Genomic DNA, 24897 nt, shown 5'->3' with positions numbered 1-24897 from the left:
AACACCGTGGCCAGCCCAAAGAGGAGAGCCTGAAACTGGAAATGCTGACCCAGTTCCATGAACCTCAGGAACTGTTAGTGATATGTAGGTAGGCCTCCATCAGATCCAAAGAAGCCAGGAACTCATCCTTGCGCACTCCTGCGATTACTGACCAAAGAGTTTCTATCCGAAACCTCGGGACCTTTAGCACCAGTTTGATCTGTTTTAAATCCAGAATGGGGTGAAAAGAGCCTTCTTTCTTTGGAACTACGAAGTAGATGCAATACCGACCCTTGCCTCATTCACTCTGCGGAAACGGAACCACCGCTCCTACGGCCTGTAACCTATCTAATGTTCCCCAGACCGCCCGAAGCTTTTTTTAACCACCCGCAGGGGGAAACTAGAAACAAACTGCGAACGGGCCGGACAAATTCTAATGTATAACCGTCTCTTATTACGCTGAGGACCCACTGATCTTGAGCGATCTTGGTCCACTCCCCATAAAATCGGGCTAGATGACCCCCTATAAAAGAAACAGCGGAGTGGACCCACCTCGCCTCATTGTGAGGATTTGGCTCCAGCGGCCCCACTATTGGAGGAAGCTCTGAAAGGCCGTCAACTGCCTTGAAAGGACTGCCTCCAGGTCTGACCTCGAGAAAAGAACTGCTTTTGCGAGGCCAGGGCTCCTCTCGCCTGATGCGACCTCCTAATATCCCAAAAATGCAACACAGATTGAAAAGTCTGCTTGCCCTTAGCCTTATCCTTCGGCAACTTATGCACCTTATTCTAACCCAGGTCATTCATCAAGTGCTCCAATCCTCACCAAAGAGGCACATCTTAATAGGCATTCAGCCTAAACAAGACAAACAAAACATCTGCCAACCAGCTGCATAACCACAACCGCCTGGCTGACACCGTGGAACCCATAATACAGGAGGTAATTCTGACCAAGTTATACAAGGTGTCCACCACGTAAGCAACCGATGCCTCCAAGTGCTCTGCTTTATCTGCTTCGACTCCCGAATTTGCCTGCCCGTCCTGAAGCTGCTGAACCCAGTGCAGGCAAGCCCTTTGCATGAAGCTGGAGCAGATAGCTGCCCACAGAGACTCAGGGCCGATACCTCAAAAATCCTTTTGAGTTGATTTTCCAACTTCTGGTCTTGAACATCCTTCAACGCCGCGGAACCTGCAACAGTGATAGTCATCTTCTTTGTGACTGAAACCGCAGTGTCCACCTTTGGAAGGGAAAAGAGCTCCGTCTGTTCCGGCAAGGGATAAAGATTAGCCATCGCCTTTCCCACTCTCAAGCCAGAGTCGGGCACTCCCCATTCTCGATCCACCATCTTTTTCATCGACTTATGATAGGTAAAAGCTCGCAGGGGAGCCCGAAGCCCATCCAGAACCGGATCCGCACCTTCCATATCTGCATTTTCCTGTGGGACTTTCAGCCCCAGTTCCTCCAAAACCTGAGGAATCAAAGGGCCTAACTCCTCCTTCCGGAAAAGTGGAGCACTTTAGGGTCATCACCCTCTGAGACTGGAAGATTATCTAGATCATCTCCTTGAGATATGCAGACGTCATCTGGATGGATACTCAGAGTCTGCAACAACAAGGCCGCCTGCGTCCCAGGGTCCCCCTGAGACCCAACAGAGTCATCAGAGTCTGCATCAGCAAAAGAAAATTATTCCTTACCTGCTAATTTTCGTTCCTGTAGTACCGAGGATCAGTCCAGACGGTGGGTTATGTCCCCCGTCCAGCAGATGGAGTCAGAACAGACTTCGAGGGACGTCACCAGTATAAGCCAGTGCTCCCTCTGCTGGAGCTCAGTATCCCATATAGCAAAGCCCAAAGGACCCGAAAGGGATTGAATCAAGTTACTCAACATACCTGAAAAGACAGGCACTAAACTGCAATAACAATGAACCGCCAACGAGCGGTAAGAACCCAACTTGTAGAGAGCTGTGCAAAACAGAAACAAGGCACAAACAGCAGGTAATAGAAGATATCGACAGGCATCAGAACCGAGCAGAAGCAAAAAGATCCCAGAGTGGTGGGCGTCTGGACTGATCCTCGGTACTACAGGAACGAAAATTAGCATGTAAGGAATAATTTTCTTTTCCCTGTACGTACCAGGATCAGTCCAGACTGTGGGATGTACCAAAGCTTCCCTAAACCGGGTGGGCCCCTGAAAGCCCTGCTCGGAGAACCTGGGCACCAAAATGTCCCATGGAGGACGACGCCAGGTGCAGTCGATAATGTCGTGAAAAGGTATGCAGCGACTTCCACGTCGCTGCTCGGCAGATCTCCTGGGAGGAGACGGAGCGAGATTCCGCCCAGGACGCCGCCTGTGAGCGGGTGGAATGAGCGATAACCCCGCTAGGCGGAAGACGGCCAGCTCCAATGTAGGAGACCGAGATAGCTTCTTTAAGCCAACGTGCAATCGTCGTCTTCGAGGCCTGACACCCCTTCCTCGGACCGGACCAGAGAACGAAGAGATGATCTGAGAGCCGGAAATCATTGGTCACCTCCAGATAGTGACGCAAGGTGCGCTTGACATCCAAGAGACGAAGAGACCTAGGCTCGCTGGGTCCAAAGGACAGAAGTTCTACCGTCTGATTCAAGTGAAAAGACAAGACAACCTTCGGAAGGAAGGAAGGAACGGTGCGCAGGGAGACCCCGGAATCCGTGAACCTGAGATAAGGCTCCCTGCAGGACAACGCTTGTAGCTCCGAGACACGACGCGCAGAGCAGATGGCCACAAGGAAGACCGCCTTTAGAGTCAGATCCTTGAGGGTCGCTCCACGTATCGGCTCAAAAGGTGCCCCTGACAAGGCTCGAAGCACCAGGTTGAGGCTCCAGGAGGGACAAGGATCCCGGACAGGAGGGCGCACATGTTTGACCCCCTTGAGGAAACGGGCAACGTCCAGTTGCAGGAGAAGAGAGCCATCCGCTCGCACGAAAGAACTCAGGGCCGACACTTGGACTCGTAGGGAATTATAGGCAAGTCCCTTATCCAGACCATCTTGAAGGAACTGCAGAATCGATGGGACAGACGCCTCCGTGGGTCGGATCCCCCTGGAAGAGCACCAGACGTCGAAAGTTCTCCAAACTCGCACATAAGCAACAGAAGTAGAAGACTTCCGGGCCCGCAGCATCGTAGAAACTACCGCCTCAGGGTAGCCCCTGCGTCGAAGGCGGTGCCGTTCAAAAGCCATGCCGCAAGACAGAAGAGTTCGGCCTGGTCGAAATATACTGGACCCTGGCACAGGAGCCGAGGAAGATGACCGAGCCGAAGCGGGCCGTCCACCGCCAGCTGGAGAAGGTCCGCAAACCAGGGCCTGCGCGGCCACTCCGGAGCGACGAGTACCACAGGCCCTTGATGATGTTCTATCCTGCGGAGCGTTTTGCCCTCCAAGGGCCACGGAGGAAAGACGTAGAGCAGCCGATGAGTCGGCCAAGGGAGGGCTAGGGCATCCACCCCCTCCGCGCCTCGTTCCCTCCGGCGACTGAAAAACCGAGGTGCCTTGGCGTTGGCGGCCGTGGCCATCAGATCGAAATGCGGCGCGCCCCACCGCTGAACCACCAGCCGCATCGCCTCGGCGGAGAGCTCCCGTTCGCCGGGATCCAGTTGTTGACGACTGAGAAAGTCCGCCTGGATATTGTCCACTCCGGCGATGTGAGAAGCTGCGATCCTGACTAGATGCCTTTCCGCCCACTCCATTAGGGGGGTCGACTCTAGGGAGACATGTTTGCTTCTCGTGCCTCCCTGTCGATTGATATAGGCCACCGTGGTGGCGTTGTCGGAGAGGATTCGTACTTCTCTGTTCCGCACCAGGGGAAGGAACAGCTGTAGTGCCAGCCGCACCGCCCTGGTCTCCAGACGGTTGATCGGCCAGGTCGCCTCTGTCGGGGACCACGTCCCCTGCGTTGCGCTTCGGTCGCAGACGGCACCCCAGCCCACGAGGCTGGCATCGGTGGTGACCACCACCCAATTGGGAACATTGAGGGAGACCCCCTGAGCCAGATTCGTCGGCACCAGCCACCAGTCCAGACTGTCCCTGGCGACAGAGGGGAGAGGAAGGATCACCTGATAATCCTGGGACACCGGTTTCCACCTGGAGAGGAGGGACGCCTGCAGAGGGCGCAGGTGCGCAAAAGCCCAGGGCACCATATCGATGGTGGACGCCATCACTCCTAGCAACTGAAGATAATTCCAGGAAGTGGGCTCCTGCAAAGCTGAAAAACGACAGACATGCTCCCGCAACGACTGAGCCTTGTCTGGACGCAAGAACACCTTGCCCTGTAGCGTGTCGAAGCTGGCACCCAGGAAGTCCAGGCGCTGAGAAGGAACCAAAGAACTCTTGGCGAAGTTCACGACCCATCCCAGGGATTGCAGGACCTGGATCACCCTGGCCACCGACTCCTGTCCGTGGGCAAAGGACTTCGATCGAATCAGCCAATCGTCCAGATAGGGATGGACCAGTATCCCGTCCCTGCGGAGAGCCGCGGCGACGACAACCATGATCTTGGTGAAGGTGCGAGGAGCTGTCGCTAGACCGAACGGGAGAGCTGTGAACTGAAAGTGCTGACCCAGAACCTTGAAGCGGAGAAAACGACGATGCGCCGGCAGGATGGGAATGTGCAAATAGGCCTCCGTCAGATCCAAGGATGCCAGAAATTCCCCTCGATGAACCGCTGCAATCACCGAGCGCAGCGTCTCCATGCGGAACCTGCTGACTCGAAGAGACTTGTTGACTTCCTTGAGATCGAGAATGGGCCGGAAGGAACCGTCCTTCTTTGGCACGACGAAGTAGATAGAATAGTGACCCGAGCCCACCTCGCCGAAGGGGACGGGGGCAATGGCTCCTATGCCTTGTAGTCGATCCAGAGTCTGCTGTATCGCCGCCCGCTTGAGGTCCGAGCCACAGGGAGAGAAGAGGAACCGGTCTCTGGGAGGACGGGCAAACTCCAAAGCGTAGCCTTCCCTTATAGTGTCCAGAACCCACTGGTCCGCCGATATCCTCACCCACTCCCCGTAGAAATCCGCCAGGCACCCCCCTATCCTGGGCGTGGAGGAGTGGGGGCATCTGGCATCATTGGGACGACTTTGGTGGCGGAGGACCCTGTCCTGAGCCGTCACGGGCGGAGCGGCGCCCCCGAAAGGACCGAGACCAGGTCTGGGGTCTGGAGGAGGAGGAGGCAGCCCGGGTCCCCGGCTGCCTGTACGACCTGTAGCGCCTCTGTGCTCGGGTCCTAGTCCAGGTGGACGCAAAAGCCCTGGAGGGTCGATGTCTGTCTTCAGGGAGTCGGTGAACAGCATTCTCCCCGAGAGATTTGATGATCTGATCCAAGTCATCTCCAAACAAGAATTTGCCGCGGAAAGGCAAGGACCCCAAGCTCGACTTAGAAGAAGCATCCGCCGCCCAGTTGCGGAGCCAAAGGAGCCTCCTAGCCGCCACCACCGATACCATGGAACGCGCCTGTACTCGGAAGAGATCATATAGGGCATCGGCCCCATAGGCTATCGCGGACTCCAGGCGGTCAGCCTGCGCTGCTTCGTCCGGTGGCAACGCTTGAGAAGTCAGCAACTGTTGCACCCACCGGAGACTGGCCCGCTGAGCCAGCGAGGTACACATGACAGCCTGCATGCCCAAGGCGGATACTTCAAAAACCTTCTTCAAGAATACTTCCAACTTGCGGTCCTGGGTATCCCGGAGCGCTGTGCCGCCCGTGATCGGGATCGTCGTCCTCTTGGTGACCGCAGAGACAGCCAAATCCACCTTGGGAACCTTGATAAGATCCAAGAAGTCTTCTGGCAGCGGGTACAACTTCTCCATGGCACGAGTGACCTTAAATGAGGCTTCAGGGGTATCCCACTCCCTGGTGAGAAGCTGCAGGAAAGACTCATGGATGGGAAATGCCCGAGGCCTAGGACGAAGGGCAGCGAGAACTGGGTCCCCCTTTCTGGCCGATGTGGTGACGGCGGGCGCCACCGGGAGCGGCGGATCCGGAGGAGGATCAAGATCCAGTTCCAAAAGGATCTGCTGGATCAGATCATTCAGTTCGTCCCGCTGGAAAATCCGTAGTGCCAGCGGGTCATCCCCTTCGGAAGGGAGCTCCGAGAGCGCAGGGTCCGCGGGATCCGGTGAGGGTGGCGAGATCGGTGCCGCCGCTCCCGTGGGAGGCCGAGTACGCGGAAGAGGGGCTGGGGCCCCAGACACCGACCCAACCAGGTCAGGGGGCATCCCAGGAGGGGCCACAGGCACCCGAGGAGTCTTTGCCGGTGGGGGGCGAAGGGCCAGGTCCCCGGGAGCCCCCAATCCCTGCAGGTACGCACTATGCATGAGTAGAATAAACTCAGGTGAAAAACGAGGCAAGCTGGGAGGGGGGTCCGAGGAAGGAACCTCCGAGGGCCCAGGATCGGGCAAGCCCCCCTCCGGGGATAAATTCGGAGGTGAGACCTCCCGAAAATCCTTCCGCTCGGTCACAGCCTCAACCGCAGCGAGGTGCCGCGAAAGCAAAATGGCCGCCGTTCCCGCCAACGGCGGCGAAGTGACCGGCCCGCGCCGCCCCTGCCGGGGGGAGGGGAGAGAGGAAAAAACGTCTGCCGGCTGCGAGGTGCCTTCCCCACCCGGGAGGCACCTCGCGCAGATCCCCTCCCGCGAAATCCGGGACCCCGGCTCGCCGCAGGCCGCGCATCGAGACGGCCGCGGCATTCTCAAAACTCGTCGGGAGCGGGCAAAAAAAACCTCGGGGGGGGGGGGCCAGGGGCACTAAGGAGGTGCCGCGGGGGGGCCGGAGGGCCTGCACAACCCGCCAAAGGGATCCCTGCAGCGCCGAAGAGGACGCGAAAAATAGGCCGCAAAGCCTCGGGATCGCCTGCCCACACGTGGGAGCCGGCCCACCGGCAACCACGGGGCACCAACAACCTGTGAAGAGAAAAAACCCTGAAAGGAAAAATCAACACAGGAAAACAAAAAACCAAACTTACCCCAGAAACGGAGGAAGCAACAGAGAAGGAAGCAAGAGAGAAGGCAGAAAGCCACGCCTCCAAACAAGAAACCTCTCTCTTTTTTTTTTTTTCAAAGAATTTAACTTTAACTTGATTCAATTAGCTCAATAACAAGAATGAGGAGAAATAAAGAGAAATCCTGAAAAAGGATCCTGACAGCCTGGGGAGACCGTGGATCCCCCAACTCTCATCTGCTGGAGTCAGAAAGATACTGAGCTCCAGCAGAGGGAGCACTGGCTTATACTGGTGACGTCCCTCGAAGTCTGTTCTGACTCCATCTGCTGGACGGGGGACATAACCCACCGTCTGGACTGATCCTGGTACATACAGGGAAACCCAGGACGCCGCGAACGCTGTTCCAGTGGAGGGTTCCAAATCAGGATTTCTCAGACCCTGGAGCGCCTCTCTAACCCCTAGAGGGTGAGACTGGCTACCCAAATCCTCCTGCTGAGCTAAATATGCCTCATGCAGCAGGAGAACAAAATCAGAAGAGAAGGCCCGAGGTACCTGTGAGAGCGCAGTGTCCGTGGATGCAGGCATTGGCAGATATAAGCGCACCACCTCATCCCCCCCAGACCTTCTACCGTGGTCGGGTGGGCTGGAGAAAGATGTGGAGGCAAATCTCCCCTATCTTCCATCTGAACAGATCGCGCTGCCGGGGGAGCCAAAATGGACGCCGTTCCTGCGACGGAGGAAATCGGAGGCCTGCCATGGTCTGCACATCGGCGCTTCACAAAAACCCTCGGGGGGGGGGAGAACCCAAAACGATGGTTCCTGCCTCTCGCAGTCGCCTCCGAAGGACCCTCTCCCCCAGAAATGCAGGCTGCACATAAACCAAAGTGGCTGAGCCGCGCCGATCCTGCGCCACAAGCGCAGCAAACAGAGCCGCAAACCATGCCGATAGGAAAACCCCCCTGCCGAGCCCCAAACAAATTAGGCGAAAGGGAGCAAGAAACAGAGCCTGCACACCCACTTCAAACAGGGACCGGAGGGAGAGAGCAGCCTGCAAGACAGCCTTACTTTTAACAACTTTAAAACTCTGGTCAGCCTCTCCTCTGCACAGAACATGGAGCTGTCCAGTTCAGGTTCAGCAAAAGGCAAAAAGAAATAAGGAGAGACTGAAACCAGAAATTTAAAGAAAGAGAGGCAAGCTGATGAAAAAAAAAAAAAGATACCAGTCTCCTGAGCAGCCTCGTGAAGGGGAGGGAGCTGGACCACCAGATTTACACCCTACGGACCAACGGAGCGAGCACACAAAAAGGTCACCTCAACTAAACAGGGAAGGATCCACCAGGACCCAAACACCCCTGGGGAGGAAAGGCTCACACCCAGAAAAGAAAAAAAAATTCACCAGACCTCAGAACTGCAGGTTTATGCACCAGCCACCATCTGCTGGAGACAGAGAAATTCCAAGGAACTGGCAGGTGGCACCAGGGATTATGAAGCAGGGTCAGTGAAACTCTCTGTCTCCATCTGCTGGCAGGGATGCATAAATCCAGGTACATAGAGGGAAATGGCAGATGAAATTTAACTTGGACACGTGTAAAAAGTGAAGTCCAATAGTTCTGTACTATTAAAGGAAGCAAGCAGATTCAGGCCTCCCCTCTTTAGATCGGGAACATAACATTAAAAGAAATGTCATTATCCTCAGCTATTCATTTATTTATAGCCATTTATAACCCGCTCGTAAAGAAAACTCCGGCTGAGCGGAGAGTTTGTAATATCTCCCTAAAATATATTTTTAAATAACTTGGTGGGGGGGGGGGGGGGGGGGGGAAGGAGGACAGCAATCTAGTTTTAGGAAAATTCAAGATTTGCAAATTCTTGGATCTAATTAAATTCTCAAAGGACTCCAATTCATTATATATATAAAAAAAAAAAAGCTGGTCTTCTATACTAGCTAACTGAGTAACGTGTAATGTACAGAGTTGATGCTTAAATGTGGTAACATGCTGTTCCATCCCTACAAAACACTGCTCCAATCCTACCACGTACTGGTCGGAGCAGCCGAAGCATTTCATACCTTCGCCTTCTGCAGGGTCCGGCGCGGAGCCCCAGCCACCGATACCGGGAGATTTCTCATCACAGAGGTGTCCACGCCGGCGGGATGAGTAGCTTCGGGGTGCAGGGCCACAGAATCCTGCGGAGAAGAAGAAAACCTTCACAACCTGAGATGGAGGGGGTAGTGCCCGTTGATCAGGGCTGACAGATTTCTGCCCCCTCGCCGCTCGTATCAGTTTGAGAAGCAGATGGTCACTGAACAAGGGCATCCAGAGGGCACTAGTAGGAGTGGATACTAAAGGAAAATGATTAGATTTGGCTTGCCTCTTCCTTTCCATTAAACGATACAAGAGGGGAAAAAAGAAAAGCCTGGAATAAGTGGGGTGCCCCTTTGATACACGGCTTTGTCTGGGCACCGCTGTCGCCTAGTTAGCAGAGAGACTCAGGGGGCACCCAACGTTGATGTCGGTGCCACAGAGGGAGGGGGCACAATCCCCAGCAGCTGCCTGATGTGGTCTGGCATTGCTCCTCCTCAGCCTTGCCAAAATGGTATTTTTAAACAATGTCCACAGCTTATGCAAACTTTTAACCCTTGCAACCGCTCCTTATAATGTGTTTTCTATTTTCCTCCTTCTATCCTGAACTCCCTTTCTATTTATTTGAACATTTTCTATTCCATTAATCCAACTTGTTCAGTGTGGATTACAACATAATATACACAAAATAAAATAATCATCACACTCAATAACAGAAAAGTAGTAGGAGTAAAAGAAAATAAAGTAGTTTTAATGTCAACTCTCCAGTGATTATGCCAAATTTTGCACGATTGCTAACGTTTAGCGGCCCCACCACAGTAACCCTTGCACAAGGCCGTGCATTCCACAGAGGGCTCGATCTAAAGGAGCTGCCCCTGTCATTGGTTCTGGGACCAACTGCTCCATGAATCAGTCATTTACGGCATCTAGAAACTTAACCTCTCTAGCATGTTCCAGATATTGAGATATTGATCCAATAAATACTGGGGTAATTTAAATCTCCCATTATTGTGTTTCCAAATGTATTTGCTTTTTTAATCTCAGCTAGCATATCACAATCTGTTTCTTCATTTCAGCCAGGTGGCTGGTAGTATACACCCACTACTGTACTCTTATCTATCACACATGGAATTTCTAGCTATAAGGATTCCCCACTGCAATTTGTTTTCTACGGGATTTTTTTTTTATCATGCTAGATTATATGCCATCTTTTACACAGACTGCCATTCCTCCACCAATTTGATCTGCCTATTCATGTTGATATAATTTATACCTACAGTACGTGAATGTAATCTGCTTTGAAGTTCCTGAAAAGTGGAATATAATTCAAATGAATAAATACCCTGGTATAAATGTGTCCCACTGGTTATCCTCCTTGTGCCACTTCTCCAAGATGCTTTACACATTTAAATTCTCATACGCTACCATACTTTCTAACTTGCCAGTCTTACTGTTCAGATTTCTGGCATTCACATGCAGACATATAAAGGTGAAATTACCGTATTTTTCGCTCCATAAGACGCACTTTTTTTTCCCCAAACAGTGGGGAGAAAATGTGCGTCTTATGGAGCCAATATATAAAAAAAAAACCAAAACATAACTACAAATCTAACTACAACCCCACACCCTCCTGACACCCAAACTCCCCCCCCACCCAAGACTTGCCAAAAAGTCCCTGGTGGTCCAGCCGGGGTCCGGGAGCGATCTGCACTTGGGCCGTCGGCTGCCAGTAATCAAAATGGCACCAACGGCCCTTTGCCCTTACTATGTCACGGGCTACCGGTGCCATTGGTCGGCCCCTGTGACATAGTACGGGCAAAGGGCCGTCGGTGCCATTTTGATTACTGGCAGCTGACGGCCCCAAGTGCAGGAGATTGCTCCCGGACCCCCGCTGGACCACCAGGAAGTTTTGGCAGGTCTTGGGGGGGGGGGGGGGGGTCAGGAGGGTGGGGAGTTGTAGTTAATAAAATTTAAAGGGTTGGGATGGGGGGTTCCCACAGAAAGAGAAAGATAAAAGTTTTCTGATCTGGGGAGTGGACTGAAATGGCCCTCCCCAGACCTGAAAACAAAATGGGGGCAAAAAAAAAAAAAAAAAATATATATATATATATATATATATATATATATATATATATATATATATATATTATGCACTCCCCTAATTTGCTCCATAAGATGCACAGACGCCTGGGGACAGAGCCCGTTTAGCACACAATTTTTTTTTTTTTAATTTTCTCCCTCTGAATCCTAGGTGCATCTTATGGTTAGGTGCATCTTATGGAGCGAAAAATACGGTAGTTCTTACCTGATAATTTCCTTTCCTCCTTATCCAGTCAGACCAGTCCAGATGAATGGTTAATGCTTTCTGATCAGCAGATAGAGACAGATCAACAGGTTCACGGATGTCACGCCTTACATGCATCGGTGCTGCTCTCAGCCTATCAGCATTATCTATTCAAACAACAGTGGAGAGTTTCAATTCAAACCAATTAACTTTTTTTTATACAATCTGAGGACTTTGAGAAAGAAAAAATAAACTAGGAAACAAACTTCAGTTACCCAATATAAAATCACTCACTTGCTTAAAAGGAAAAAAAACACAAAACAAAACTGCAAATTTCAGTTACCCTATTTTTCGCTCCATAAGACGCACCTAGGATTCAGAGGGAGAAATTTAAAAAAAAAAAAAAATGGTGTGCTAAACCGGCTCTGTTCGTCTTATGGAGCAAATTAGGGGAGTGCATAACATTTTTTTGTCCCCATTTCGTTTTTGATTCTGGGGAGGGACATTTCAGTCCACTCCCCAGATCAGAAAACTTTTATCTTTCTCTTTCTGAGGGAAACCCCTCCCCCCCCCAAAAAAACCCCCATCCCAACCCTTTAAATTTAATTAACTACAACCTCCCACCCTCCTGACCCCCCCTAGCTACAGGATCACTTTCTGCCCCTCCAAGGTTGATGGTCTCCTGCCAGGTGACCTTGCTCCACCCGAAAAGGAGCACATGGGCTGCTTGATTAGAGGGGGGACTGTTCTGCTATGTCCCTGAAGGTCTCCTCTATATACTGGACCTCTCTGTCTGCTCCTCTGACTTCCAGAAATCAGACTCATTCTCCGAGAGCCAGGAGCTCACGTACAACCTCTCATCAACAAGTCGATAACCATACATGTGGCACTCTGTGGAAAAGACTGGATGGCCTCTAACTCGCTGCTGGACTTTCATTCTCAGTGAAACGTTATCCTGAACCAAAGCAGAAACATTTGTAAATTTTCATTGTACCTTGTTCTCCAGCGCCTGCAGCCGCTTAGCGTGAGCAGAGATTTTCTTCTCCTGGATCACCGAGCGCAGCTCCAGGGAGGAGATTTCCCCTTGAATCTTTTCCAACTTGCTGCTCATTGTCGTTTCCAGCCGCACCAGAACCATCCACAGAGAGCCCAAAGTCCTGGGCTGCAGGGGATCTGGGGAGGGTTGATTGCAGGAGAGGGACCCGGCCGTGACATCCTCTGATCCCGGGGGCTCAGCCATGGACTTCACAAAGAAGGGATCTGGCTCTGGGGAAGGCAGAGCTCCCAACACGGTCTCCATAACCTTACTAGGCTGCTCCGGGAGAGGCGTCTGCGCTACAGACTGTGACTTCTCCTCCGCGGCAGGGCTGGAGCTCAGCACTGGAGTCCCGGGAACAGCAGAAAGGTCCATCGGTCCAATAGGAACATCCGTAAGAGGCAGGAGAGATTTAGATTTTCCCTTTCTATTCCAACAGCTGGTGGCAGAGACAAGTGGGGCTGAGGACAAATGAAAAGAGAAATTCAGATGAGTTGTCAGATCCTCACAGAGCCCTGTCCTCCCCCCTGCGGCTGCTCTCCTAAGGGACAGACAAAGCTGCCAGATTTTAATTGGGATATGTAACCCAAAACTAGCCCAAGTAACCCGAGAAAAGGTGGGTTCCCAGCCCAAAAGTAGACCAATCCTCAAATGACTAAAATAAAGGCTAACAAACAGTATTTTCAATAATTAACTTATTTCTGTGTTAAAGCTTACAAACTTGTAATGGTATTTACAGGATGGCAATAGGTGGATATACAGATGATGTCTCGACGAATACCGGTATATAAAAAAAACCTTAAAATAAATAAATACTGAACTGAATCAAACAAAATTCCCCACCCCCCCCCCCCCCACGTGCCCCCCTCTGCATGATGTTCAACACCCTTTCATGAGTACCACCTCCGCTGGGTCAGACCAAGGCCCACGGTGCCCAGCATTCTCTGTCAGACAGTGGCCAGCACAGGTCACAAGTACCCGTCAGATCCCCAATAGCTGATTTTTCTCTCTCTCTCTCACTCCCAGGGATAAGCGCTGACTTTCCCAAGTCTACCTGGGTAATAACAGTTTATGAACTTTCCCTTCAGAAACAGGTCCAATCCTCTTATGAGCCCCACTATGTCAATTGCCTCTTCCACATCCTCCGGCAACAGATTCCATAGCTTGATTGTGCACAGAGTGAAAAAAATGCTTCCTACAATTGGAGGGGGTGGCTAATGTCATGGAGTGTCCCCTAGCATAGAATTGTTTGAAAGAATACTAATGAGTGTTTACTAATGAGGATGTTGGGAGATACCAGTTCCGGAGATGGTTTTCAGGGGTGATGAGTCAGACGAACTGAACCAAATCACTGTGAACCTGGAAGATGTAGTAGGCCAGATTGAAAAACTAAAGAGTAGCAAATCACCTGGACGGGATGGTATGCATCCTAGGGTACTGAAGGAACTCAAAAATGAAATTTCTGATCTATTAGTTAAAATTTATAACCTATCATTAAAATCATCCATTGTACCTGAAGACTGGAGGATGGCCAATGTAAAGGAAAATTGGTCTTTACCTGCTAATTTTCTTTCCTGTAGTACCACGGATCAGTCCAGACTCCTGGGTTTTGCCTCCCCTCCGGCAGATGGAGACAGAGAAGTTTTAACGGACTCCGTCCTACACCTCTGAGGTGCCACCTACAGTCTATCAGTATTACACTGAACCCAAGCAGAGAAAAGTAAACTAGTACAACCAAAATTTCCCCCCCTCTTAGAGCAGAGGGAATGAAAAACTGGTAACGAACGAAAACATGCCCATTCTCCTACCCTTTGAAGGTGGACGCATAATATCAAAATGCATTGAATAAATCTGCAGAACATGAACATCAACCGGCCGAGCGGACCATTTCCCCATTTTCCTTTCCCTGTATGTACCTAGATCAGTCCAGACTCCTGGATTGTACCAAAGCTTCCCTAACCAGGGTGGGACTGAGAGTCCTGCTTGGAGAACACTGGCCCCGAAGAACTGGGCTCTGGGGCCCGGACATCTAGACGGTAATGCCTAGCAAACATGTGCGGAGATTTCCACGTAGCTGCTCGACAAATCTCCTGTGGCGACACCTGCTGACATTCCACCCACGAAGTCGCCTATGATCTAGTATATTGAGCCCGGAGATCGACTGTAATTGGATGGCCCTGAACTAGGTAAGCCGAAGCAATAGCTTCCTTCAGTCAGCATGCAATGATGGTCCTTGAAGCTTTCTGACCCTTCCTGGGACCACTCCATAGGACAAACAGATGGTCCGAAAGACTGAAACCGTTCGTGACCTCCAAATAACGTATAAGCACGCATCTGACGTCCAACTGTCTTAACCCCCTAAACTCGGAAGACCCACCAAGGACGGGAGCGCCACCATCTGATTCAAATGAAAAGAGGATACTACTTTCAGAAGAAAGAAGGGAACCGTTCGTAAAGAAACTTCTTCATTAGAAATCCTTTAGAAGGACTCCTGATAAGATAAGGCCTGTAGCTCCGAAACACGCCGCGCCGATACGATAGCCACAAGGAAAATGACCTTTAACATCAGATCTTTCAAGGTCGCCCACGTCAGCGGCTCGAAAGGCGCATTACAAAAGGGCACGGAGAACCAGGTTGAGCTTCCACGAAGGACAGGGGTTCCGAATCAGAGGAAGAAGATGTTTTAACACCATGTAGAAAACAAACCACATCTGGATGAAACAATAGAGCGAGGCCCTGTACCTTTCCTCAAAAACTACCAAGGGCTGCCACCTGAACTCATAGGGAATTGAAGACTAGACCTTTTACTAGACCTGCCTGCAGAAAGGCCAGAACATCCGGAATAGTAGCCCTGAATGGCACCAGTCCTCGAAAATACCTCAAACTGACGTAGGCTATGGAGGTAGAAGTTTTAAGGACTGCAAAAGCGTAGTAATCACCTCCTCTGAGTAACCCTTATTTCTCAATCTCTGCCTTTCAAAAGCCAAGCTGCTAGACAAAAGCGATCTACCTCTGTGAAATAAACAGGACCTTGTCACAGCAGACTCGGGGACGGATGAAATCTCAGCGGGCCGTCTACCAGCAGATTGAGAAGGTCCGCAAACCAAGGGCGCCTCGGCCACTCTGGCGCGACGAGTATCACTTTGCCTGAATGAGCCTCGATGCGGCGTAGAACCGTCGTCGCATTGTCGGAGAGAATCCGCACTGATCTTGTATTCCTTTCCAGATCATATATATATATGGAAAGGAATATATATATATATATATATATATATGGAAAAGAATACGACGAGTGAGGTTATTAAATTTGTGGACGATACAAAATTATTCAGAGTAGTTAAATCACAAGTGGATTGCGATATATTACAGCAGGAACTTGCAAGACTGGAAGATTGGGCATCAAAATGGCAGATGAAATTTAATGTGACAAGTGCAAGGTGTTTCATATAGGGAAAAATAACCCTTGCTGTAGTTACACAATGTTAGGTTCCATATTAGGAGCTACCACCCAGGAAAAAGATCTAGGCATCATAGTGGATAATACTTTAAAATAGTCAGCTCAGTGTGCTGCAGCAGTCAAAAAAGCAAACAGAAAGTCAGGAATTAGGAAGGGAATGGTTAATAAAACGGAAAATGTCATAATGCCTCTGTATCGCTCCATGGTGAGACCGCACCTTGAATACTGTGTACAATTCTGGTCGCCGCATCTCAAAAAAGATATAGTTGCGATGGAGAAGGTACAGAGAAGGGCAACCAAAATGATAAAGGGGATGGAACAGCTCCCCTATAAGGAAAGGCTGAAGAGGCTGGGGCTGTTCAGCTTGGAGAAGAGATGGCAGAGGGAGGATATGATAGAAGTCTTTAAGATCATGATAGGTCTTGAACGAGTAGATGTAAATCAGTTATTTATACTTTCGGAGAATAGAAGGACTAGGGGGCACTCCATGAAGTTAGCATGGGGCACATTTAAGACTAAATGGAGAAAATTCTTTTTCACTCAACGCACAATTAAACTCTGGAATTTGTTGCCAGAGGATGTGGTTAGTGTAGTTAGTGTAGCTGGGTTCAAAAAAGATTTGGATAAGTTCTTGGAGGAGAAGTCCATTACCTGCTATTAATTGCATCAGTAGCATGGGATCTTCTTAGTGTTTGGGTAATTGCCAGGTTCTTATGGCCTGGATTGGCCTCTGTTGGAAACAGGATGCTGGGCTTGATGGACCCTTGGTCTGACCCAGCATGGCAATTTCTTATATTTATTTTATTTGTATGCTTTTATATACCGAAATTTAGCACAAGCCTTCACTCCGGTTTACAGGTATAACAACAGTTTACATGAACAGGCAAACGTTTTACATTAATAACTGTGGTAGAACGGTATAAAAACTATAACGGCTAATTTTTTACAGGGTTAACAGTGATGTAATGTATAACATTGAATATATTTTACATGTAAAAAAACAACGGATTTCCTTATCATTCCTATATAATCAATGTAACTAAGTAATATAGTGTTTAACATTGAATAAAATTATTGTGTAAGGCAAGATAACATTTTCAAGAGATTATGGTACCGAGAGTATAATTGTGGTCATTCTCTAGATTTGAATTGAGCGTCATGTTAATGTTCTTTTAAATAACCATTACCTATTTACTCACTCATGATTTTATACTTTTCAATCAGGTCTCCTTTACTCACCTCTTTTCCAAGCTAAAAAGTCCTAATCTGGTTTTGCCTCTCTCCATGCGGCAGCTTTCCCATCCCCTGTGCCATTTTTTTGGCTCTTCTCTGTATCTTTTCTATGTCCACTCTATGTCTTTCTTGGAGATGGGGGCGACAGACCAGAGCTATACACGATACTCCAGGTGTGGTCACAACATGGATCTATACAAGGGTATTAGGATGTTCTCAGGTTTGTTCGCTATTCCTTTTCAAATAATTCCTAACATTCTATTTGACTTTTTGGCTGCCGCCGCACATTAAGGCAAAGATTTCAAGGTATGGCCCTCAGGGCCTCCAAGGTCCTTTTTCCCAGGCTGCGACTCCTACCAAGGAACCCAGCAGTGTTGTATCTGTAGCTGGGATTATTTTTTGCTCAGGTGGATTATTTTGCACTGGTCACTATTAAATGACATCTGCCGTTTAGAAGCCCAGTCTGCAATTCTCCTCATCTGCTGCTGTTTTAACATACGAAACAAGTCTGGACATCATTCCTTTCTCCAGATGATTTAGGAGTTTCTTAAACAGCATACGCCTCAAGGCAGACCCCTGAGGCACACTCATGAACTTTCTCCATTTGAAAAGCAGACCATTTAGTCCTACCCACTGATTCCTGTTTTTTATCCAATTATCCATCCACAACAGGACACTGCCTCCGATCCCAATACCTACCAATTTCCTGAGGAGTCTCTCATGCAGGACTTTGTCAGATGCCTTTTGAAAATCCAGATTCACTATATCAACTGGCTTGCCTTGATCCACGTTTATTTACACTCTCAAAAAAAATCTAGTAAAACGCTAAGGCAAGATTTCCCTTTGCAAAAAGCATGTTCATTCTCCCCCATTAAACTATGTCTATTTATGTGATCAGTAATTTTTTTTTTTTTTTTTTAAGAAGAGTTGACTATTTTGCCTGGCATCAACGTCAGGTTCACCAGTCTATAGTTCCCTACATCACCCCTGGAGCCCTTTTTAAAAACTGGCTTCACAATGGCCACCCTCCAATTTTCTGGTACCGTGGTTGTTTTACATGACAGATTGCAAATCGCCAGAAACAGGTCTGCAATTTCATTTTTAAAGTTCCTTCATAACTCTTTAGTGAATACCATCCGGTCCCAGGGATTTGTTATTCTTTAGTTTGTTAATCTGAGTTATTATTGACCTCCAACATCATCCTCAGTAAAGACAGGCAAAGAATTCATTTAGTTTTTCCATTTTCTTGTTCTTCCTAACCACCAATGTTCCCTCTATGCCGCGAGCGTGCACAGATGCACACAAACTCAAAGGTCTTCGCACATGATTCAAGTTGGTCTGCGCACGAGATTCTCTGCTGCCAATGCTGTGACTAGAACTGCCACCCAACAGTGGTGCACTAAGGGCAGGTGAGGAGGGTGGTACGCCCCAGGTGACAACCTGCCGGTGCAGCCGCAAAAACAGAAAAGCAGCATGCGTTGACTGCACTAAGCGTGTGCTTCTCAAATGGCTCTGCTGTGATGGCTTTGCTCTTGGGCAACTTCTGTTGGAAAAATGTGTTGGCTGCATCCCTGCTGTGGCTCAGGAAGGGCTACTGCTGCTGTACCGGGTCCCGATTCGCACAACCGTGGGTGGAGAGGGGTCAGTGCTAAAGCTGCTAGTTGGTGATTTATTAGTGTGAGAGTTGCGATTGCAAAGTGAACATGTGTACGCTGTCAACCCACCGTAGCCAGATGCTTTGGTCCTACACTACAGCCTCTTACTGTCTGCCGCAGTTGTGATCTGTGCCTGGCACTGCCTCCCTCCAAGTCGTAGGCTGGCCTGGCCATCTCTCTGATGTCTCAAGAGTCCACTCCCAGGTCCAGTCATCCCTTGAGTTCCACGCGGGTGACGCCGCCATTGCAGACTTAAAACATTTATATTGCTGTCTGTGCTGCATGCTGGTCTTGGCAAATTAAGGGTTATGTGCCTGCCTCCTTGGACTGCTGCCTCACATTATCTGCCTCCCTCCTCTGCCTCCCCAGTCGCACGGGGCCATGTAAAGTGGGTGTGCATGTCATGTGTAAGACAGATAGAGGAAAAGCATATATATGTATAAGAAAGAGACAGAAGCATGTATGCTCCCTCTGTCTCTCACCGAGCATGTATGTGTGTGAGACAGGGAACATGTTTTTGTGAGAGGGAGAGAGAGAGATATGTGTGTCTCTCTCATGCACATGCATGCTTCCTATCTCTCTTATCAAGCGTGCATGGCAGACAGACAGAGGGAGCATATTGTGTGCGCGCCCCCCAGTCTATGACAATCTCAGGGTGACAGGTATGGAAGTGGAGGATTTTAAAAACCCTTATTAGTTTCAATTATTGGGTGTTATCTGATGTTTTTTGAGGAATGGTGATGTTTCTGTTTTTCCATTGCTGTACAGTATACAGAGTTGGCTTGTTGCAGTTTCCAGTTCATTTTTTGTTTGCATATTTCTAGTTATACTTTATGTTCTCTTTATTCTGTATTTGGTGAGGGTCTGCCCATGTTCTGCATGTGTGACTGAGGTGAAGTATTCTGCTAACATTTAGGTTCTGTGTAGAAATCTACAGTAGCCTTAAGAGAATTGCTTGTCATTGAATATTATATTCTGCTGTGCAATAAAATAGGACACAAACAGGAAAATTGGTTCTTACCTGCTAATTTTTGTTCCTGTAGTACCAAGGATCAGTCCAGACTGCTAGGTTATGCCTCGCTTCCAGCAGATGGGGGACAGAGAAAAGCTGAAAAGCACCCCCAGATAACCCAGTGTGTCACCTGCGATCCTTCAGTATAATCAATATCAAAGCAGAATGAAGTAAATTTAAACAACCTATTACTAGATCAAGAGAATTTAGTTTTCACAGGTTATTGTTCAGCTATGTACAGGACAAGAGTACGGATTGAAATGCTTCCATGGATAAGCTTGCTTGAAAATCTTCAGATTCATCTAAAAACTGCAGAGAGAAAAAAAAAACCAACCGAGCGGACTCTCCTGAACACTATACCCCTGGGCGGGCGTCTGGACTGATCCTTGGTATTACAGGAACGAAAATTAGCAGGTAAGAACCAATTTTCCTTTCCCTGTACATACCAGGATCAGTCCAGACTGCTGGGATGTACCCAAACTGCCCTAAATGGGGTGGGACCCGGAGAGTCCCGTTCGAAGCACACTGCTGCCAAAAGAATCCACATCCGGAGCTCTGACGACCAAACGGTAATGCTTAGCAAACGTGTGCAAAGATTTCCAAGTAGCTGCCCTTCAAATCTCTTGTGGCGAAACACATTGGCTCTCTGCCCAAAATGCCACTTGAGATCTGATTGAATGAGCCTTAAAACCATCTGGCACTTGCCGCCCGTGACATATGTATGCCGAAGCAATAGTGTGCTTCAACCTATCGGGCAATAGTAGTCTTTGAAGCCTTACAGCCTTTCTTAAAATCTCTCCATAAGACAAAAAGATGATCTGACAATCGAAAGGCATTAGTCACTTCCAAGTACTGCAGAAGAATCCTGCGGACGTCCTGTCTCCTCAAATCCTGAGCCTGAGGAGAATTCCTATCCAAACCTGGAAAAGCTGGTAACTCAACTGACTGATTTACGTGAAACGCCGATACAACCTTCGGCAGAAAAGATGGTACCATCCGAAGCGAAACCCCAGAGTTCAAGATTTGCAAGAACGGTTCTCTGCAGGACAACGCTTGAATCTCCGATATTTGTCTGGCTGAACAGACAGCCACGAGGAACACCGCCTTGAGTGTTAAATCTTTCAAAGTAGCCCGCTTGATAGGCTCAAAGGGAGGACCGCAGAGCCCAGGGAGAACCAAATTTAAACTCCACAAAGGACACACTGCACGCACCGGTGGGTGTAAATGTTTGGCTCCCTTCAAAAAACGCGCCACATCCGGACATCCTGCAATGGATGTACCATCAACCTTACCTCTTAAACAGCCTAACGCCGCTACCTGAACCCGGAGTGAGCTATACGCCAGTCCTTTCTTTAAGCCTTTCTGCAAGAACACGAGAATGTGCACAATAGTGGCCTGGCGCGGAGACACCTTCAACCCACTGCACCAGGAATCGAAAACCTTCCACACCCGATCGTGAGACAAGTAGAGGTCTTTTGTGCGCGTAGTAGAGTGGTAATCACCACATCCGGATAGTCCTTCTTTCTCAACTGCCTCCTCTTATAAGCCAAGCCGCTAGACAAAAGCGAGCCGTCTGATCGAAAAATACTGGACCCTGTCGGAGTAAATTTGGTAGGTGACAAAGACGCAAGGGACCATCTACCACCAAGTTGATCAGGTCTGCGAACCACGGCCGGAGCTACGAGAATAACCGGCCTCCGGTGGGACTCTATTCGCCTTAAGACCTTGCCCACCAACGGCCAAGAAGGAAACATATAGAGGAGCACGTCGTGAGGCCACGGAAGGACTAGGGCATCCATCCCTTCCGACGACCCGTGATCCCTTCTGCGATTGAAGAAACGAGCCGCTTTCGCGTTCAGCCAAGTCGCCATCAAATCCAGCCGGGGGACTCCCCACCGGCGAGTCAAGAGCCGCATCGCCTCCTCAGACAGTTCCCATTCGCCAGGATCAAACCTTTGTTGACTGAAAAAAATCTGCCTGGACGTTGTCCACTCCGGCTATGTGTGTCGCCGCCAACCGGAGCAGATTGCGTTCCGCCCAGACCATCAACTTGTCCGCCTCTGTGGCCACTGGCCAACTCTTTGTTCCTCCTTGATGATTTATATGAGCCACAGTTGTCGCATTGTCAGATAGGATCCTTACCAAACGATGCTGGATTAGCGGGAGAAAACGACACAACGCTAGACGAACCGCCCTCATCTCCAACCGATTTATGGATCACTTGGACTCCTGCGCTGTCCATTGCCCTTGTGCTGATCGTGACTGACAGACTGCCCCCCAACCGGAAAGGCTGGCATCCATGGTCACGATCATCCACTGTGGATTCTCTAGATCCATTCCCTGCTGTAAGTGATCATGGATCAACCACCATTCTAGTCTGGCCCTGGCTGGCTCCAGAAGGGGCAAGGGCAAGTAGAACTCCTCGGACTTGGGGTCCCAACCAACTCCAGAGTAGACGCCATAGAACCAAGAACTTGCAAATAGTCCCATACCTTGGGCAACGGAAGGGCCAAAAGACGTCGAACCTGAGACATTAGTTTGCCCATCCTTTCCCGAGGCAGGAAAACCTTGTCCACAGATGTATCGAACCGTGCTCCGAGAAATTCCAACACCTGGGACGGTACCAATTGGCTCTTGGAGAAATCAACAACCCATCTAAGCGAATGGAGGCGATGCAAAACAGACTGCACCGCCACCTTGCAGAGCTCTTACAATTTCACCCGAATGAGCCAGTCGTCCAGATAGGGATGAACTAAGATCCCCTCCTGCCGCAGACACGCTGCCACTACCACCATCACCTTGGTGAAGACGCGGGGAGCTGTTGCTAAACCGAACGGCAGCGCACAAAACTGGTAATGTTCGCCCAAGACCATGAACCACAAACCTTCGATGATGCTCTCGGATTCCTATGTGAAGGTAAGCCTCTGTCAGATCCAAAGAAGCCAAAAATTTGCCTTTGTGGACGGCCGCAATGACGGACCTCAACGTCTCCATTCGAAAACGAGGGACCCGTAGTGCTCTGTTGACCTTTTTTTAAGTCCAATATCAATGGGAAGGAGCCCTCCTTCTTGGGGACTATGAAATAAATGGAATACCTGTCGGTCCGACATTTGTTCGGTGGCACCAGGACAACCGCTCCCAGAGCCTTGAGCCGAGACAGGGTTTGAAATATGATCTGTTGCTTTGCCCGAGACCCACAAGGAGACACCAGGAACAGATCCCGAAGCGAGCGAGCAAAATCCAAAGTGTAACCGTGTTCTATGATACCTAGAACCCACTGGTCCGAAGCAATCTTGACCCATTCCTCGCAAAACAGGGAAAGATGACCCCCGATCTCGGGAACAGAGGAACGGGCCGGGGACCTTCATTGGGAAGCCTTGTTGGAGGAAAATTCTTGGTAAGATCCGTGTGCTGAGGCCGACTACCACAAAAGGAATGAGCCCAAGCCTGAGACCTTAGACTACTGCAGAGGCGCAAAAGACGAGCCCTTACCCGTACAAAAATGGCGCGGACCCCAAAAACGACCCTGGGTCGCACCAAAAGGGCAAGATGGCCTGGGCTTGTCCTCCGGGAGCTTGTAAACCTTATTGTCCCCTAAGGACTTAACCAGTTGTTCCAAATAATCTCCAAATAATAGCTTTCCTCTAAACGGAAAGGCGCCCAGCTGAGGCTTAGAAGTGACATCAGCCGACCAATTGCGGAGCCAAAGAAGCCTCCTTGCTGAAACTGCCGAGGACATCGTGCTCGCAGACGTATGAAGATCGTAAAAGGCGTCCGCTGTATAAGCAACTGCCGCTTCCATGCGGTCGGCCTGTTCTGCCTCTGCCGGAAGGAGCTTTTGAGTTGTGAGTAATTGCTGAACCCATCTAAGGGTAGCTCTCTGCATAAGACTACTACAAACGGCCGCCCTAACTCTGAGGGCCGATACTTCAAATATCCTCTTGAGTGGAACCTCCAGCTTTCTATCCTGGAGGTCCTTGAGAGCTGCTCCTCCCATTACCGGAACCATGGAGCGCTTGGCGATGGCCGACACGGCCGCGTCCACCTTAGGGATCTTGAGAAGATCCAAGAACTCGTCCGGCAGCGGGTACAGTTTTTCCATGGCCCTACTAACTCTTAGGGTGGCTTCAGGTGCATCCCATTCCCAGGTCATAAGCTGTAAAAGCATCGGGTGGAAAGGAAGAGTTCTAGGAGGGGCCCGCAGGCCCGATAAAACAGGATCCCCTGAAGAAGGATCCATCACTGGTTGTGAAGCCTGAATATCTAGTTGCTGTAGCACATAAGGAATCAAAGGGTCTAGCGCCTCCTTACAAAATAACCAGAGCACCCGCGGATCATCCCCCTCCACCGGAGCGGCATTGTCAACATCATCGCTTGTATCCACTGGGGAGGGGTCCGGAAGCACGGACCCCGAAGGAGTGGAAGGCGCTGAGAGCTCAGCATCAGGAGCGGGACAGGAAGGTCGGGTCCTAGGAGCCCCTTGATCCTCCGGCAGGCCTGGAGATCTTAGCAGGAGGAGCATATTGCCCATCCAAGTCTGCCTCAGCCTCCATATAAGCTTTGTGAAGCAGCAAAATAAACTGAGAAGACAATGGGTGCTGTCTCTTTAAGGGCCCCCCCGGAGGCACGGCAGGAGGAGGAGAAGAATCATGCCCCAAATCACAAGGCCTTTGGGGGCTTAACGTAGGCGGAGAAATCGGCGGGAAATCCCCTCCCCCTGAGCAGCATCAGGGCCCGAATTGGGCAAAACGGCCACCATTCCCGATCTTGTTGGAGACGGGGCAGGCCTCTCCTTGTGAACTGTCTGACTGCAGCCTAAGCCGCGTGATCGTGGCAATGCTGATCTTTTCCCTGCAATCGGCAGTTGCGAAGGCCCCTCGCCCCCGGGGATACAACGGAAGCAGAAGCCTTTGCAAGAGAGCCGCGCTGCCGGCTCTCCACATGTTGCACATCGCGATCCTCGCAGCATTGCAATCTAAGCCGTAAGTAGAAAATCAGCTGAGTGAAGCAATTCACCCCTCCGGAGCCCCGGGAGATTTCAGCAGGTTCGCTCTGTTTAAAAGGCTTATCCTTTGTCTTTTATTTATTTATTTATTCTTTTTCAGGGCTACTCAACCAGGGGAATGTATGTCCATGGGCTTAATATGCAATTTGTAGCTCCCACCAGAGGAATTAAGACGTCTCTGGCGCTGT

The 24897-nt window shown here is 49.9% G+C and overlaps 1 protein-coding gene across 1 annotated transcript in view; it reads right to left on the bottom strand.

The window, feature by feature from the left end:
* The window catches only part of LOC115085885 (zinc finger protein 225-like), a 93731-nt gene that overhangs the window by 58573 nt on the left and 10261 nt on the right, over positions 1-24897 (bottom strand). The window contains exons 2-3 of the mRNA XM_029592423.1: positions 12306-12808; positions 9015-9131 (exon numbers count right to left, since the gene is read on the bottom strand). The gene's annotated coding sequence lies outside the window, so the exon portion shown is untranslated. The remainder of the gene's footprint in view (positions 1-9014; positions 9132-12305; positions 12809-24897) is intronic.

This window comes from Rhinatrema bivittatum, chromosome 2 (genome assembly GCF_901001135.1).
Source record: "Rhinatrema bivittatum chromosome 2, aRhiBiv1.1, whole genome shotgun sequence".
NCBI classification, from domain to species: Eukaryota; Metazoa; Chordata; class Amphibia; order Gymnophiona; family Rhinatrematidae; genus Rhinatrema; species Rhinatrema bivittatum.
This window is presented reverse-complemented; position numbering and strand designations above follow the sequence as displayed.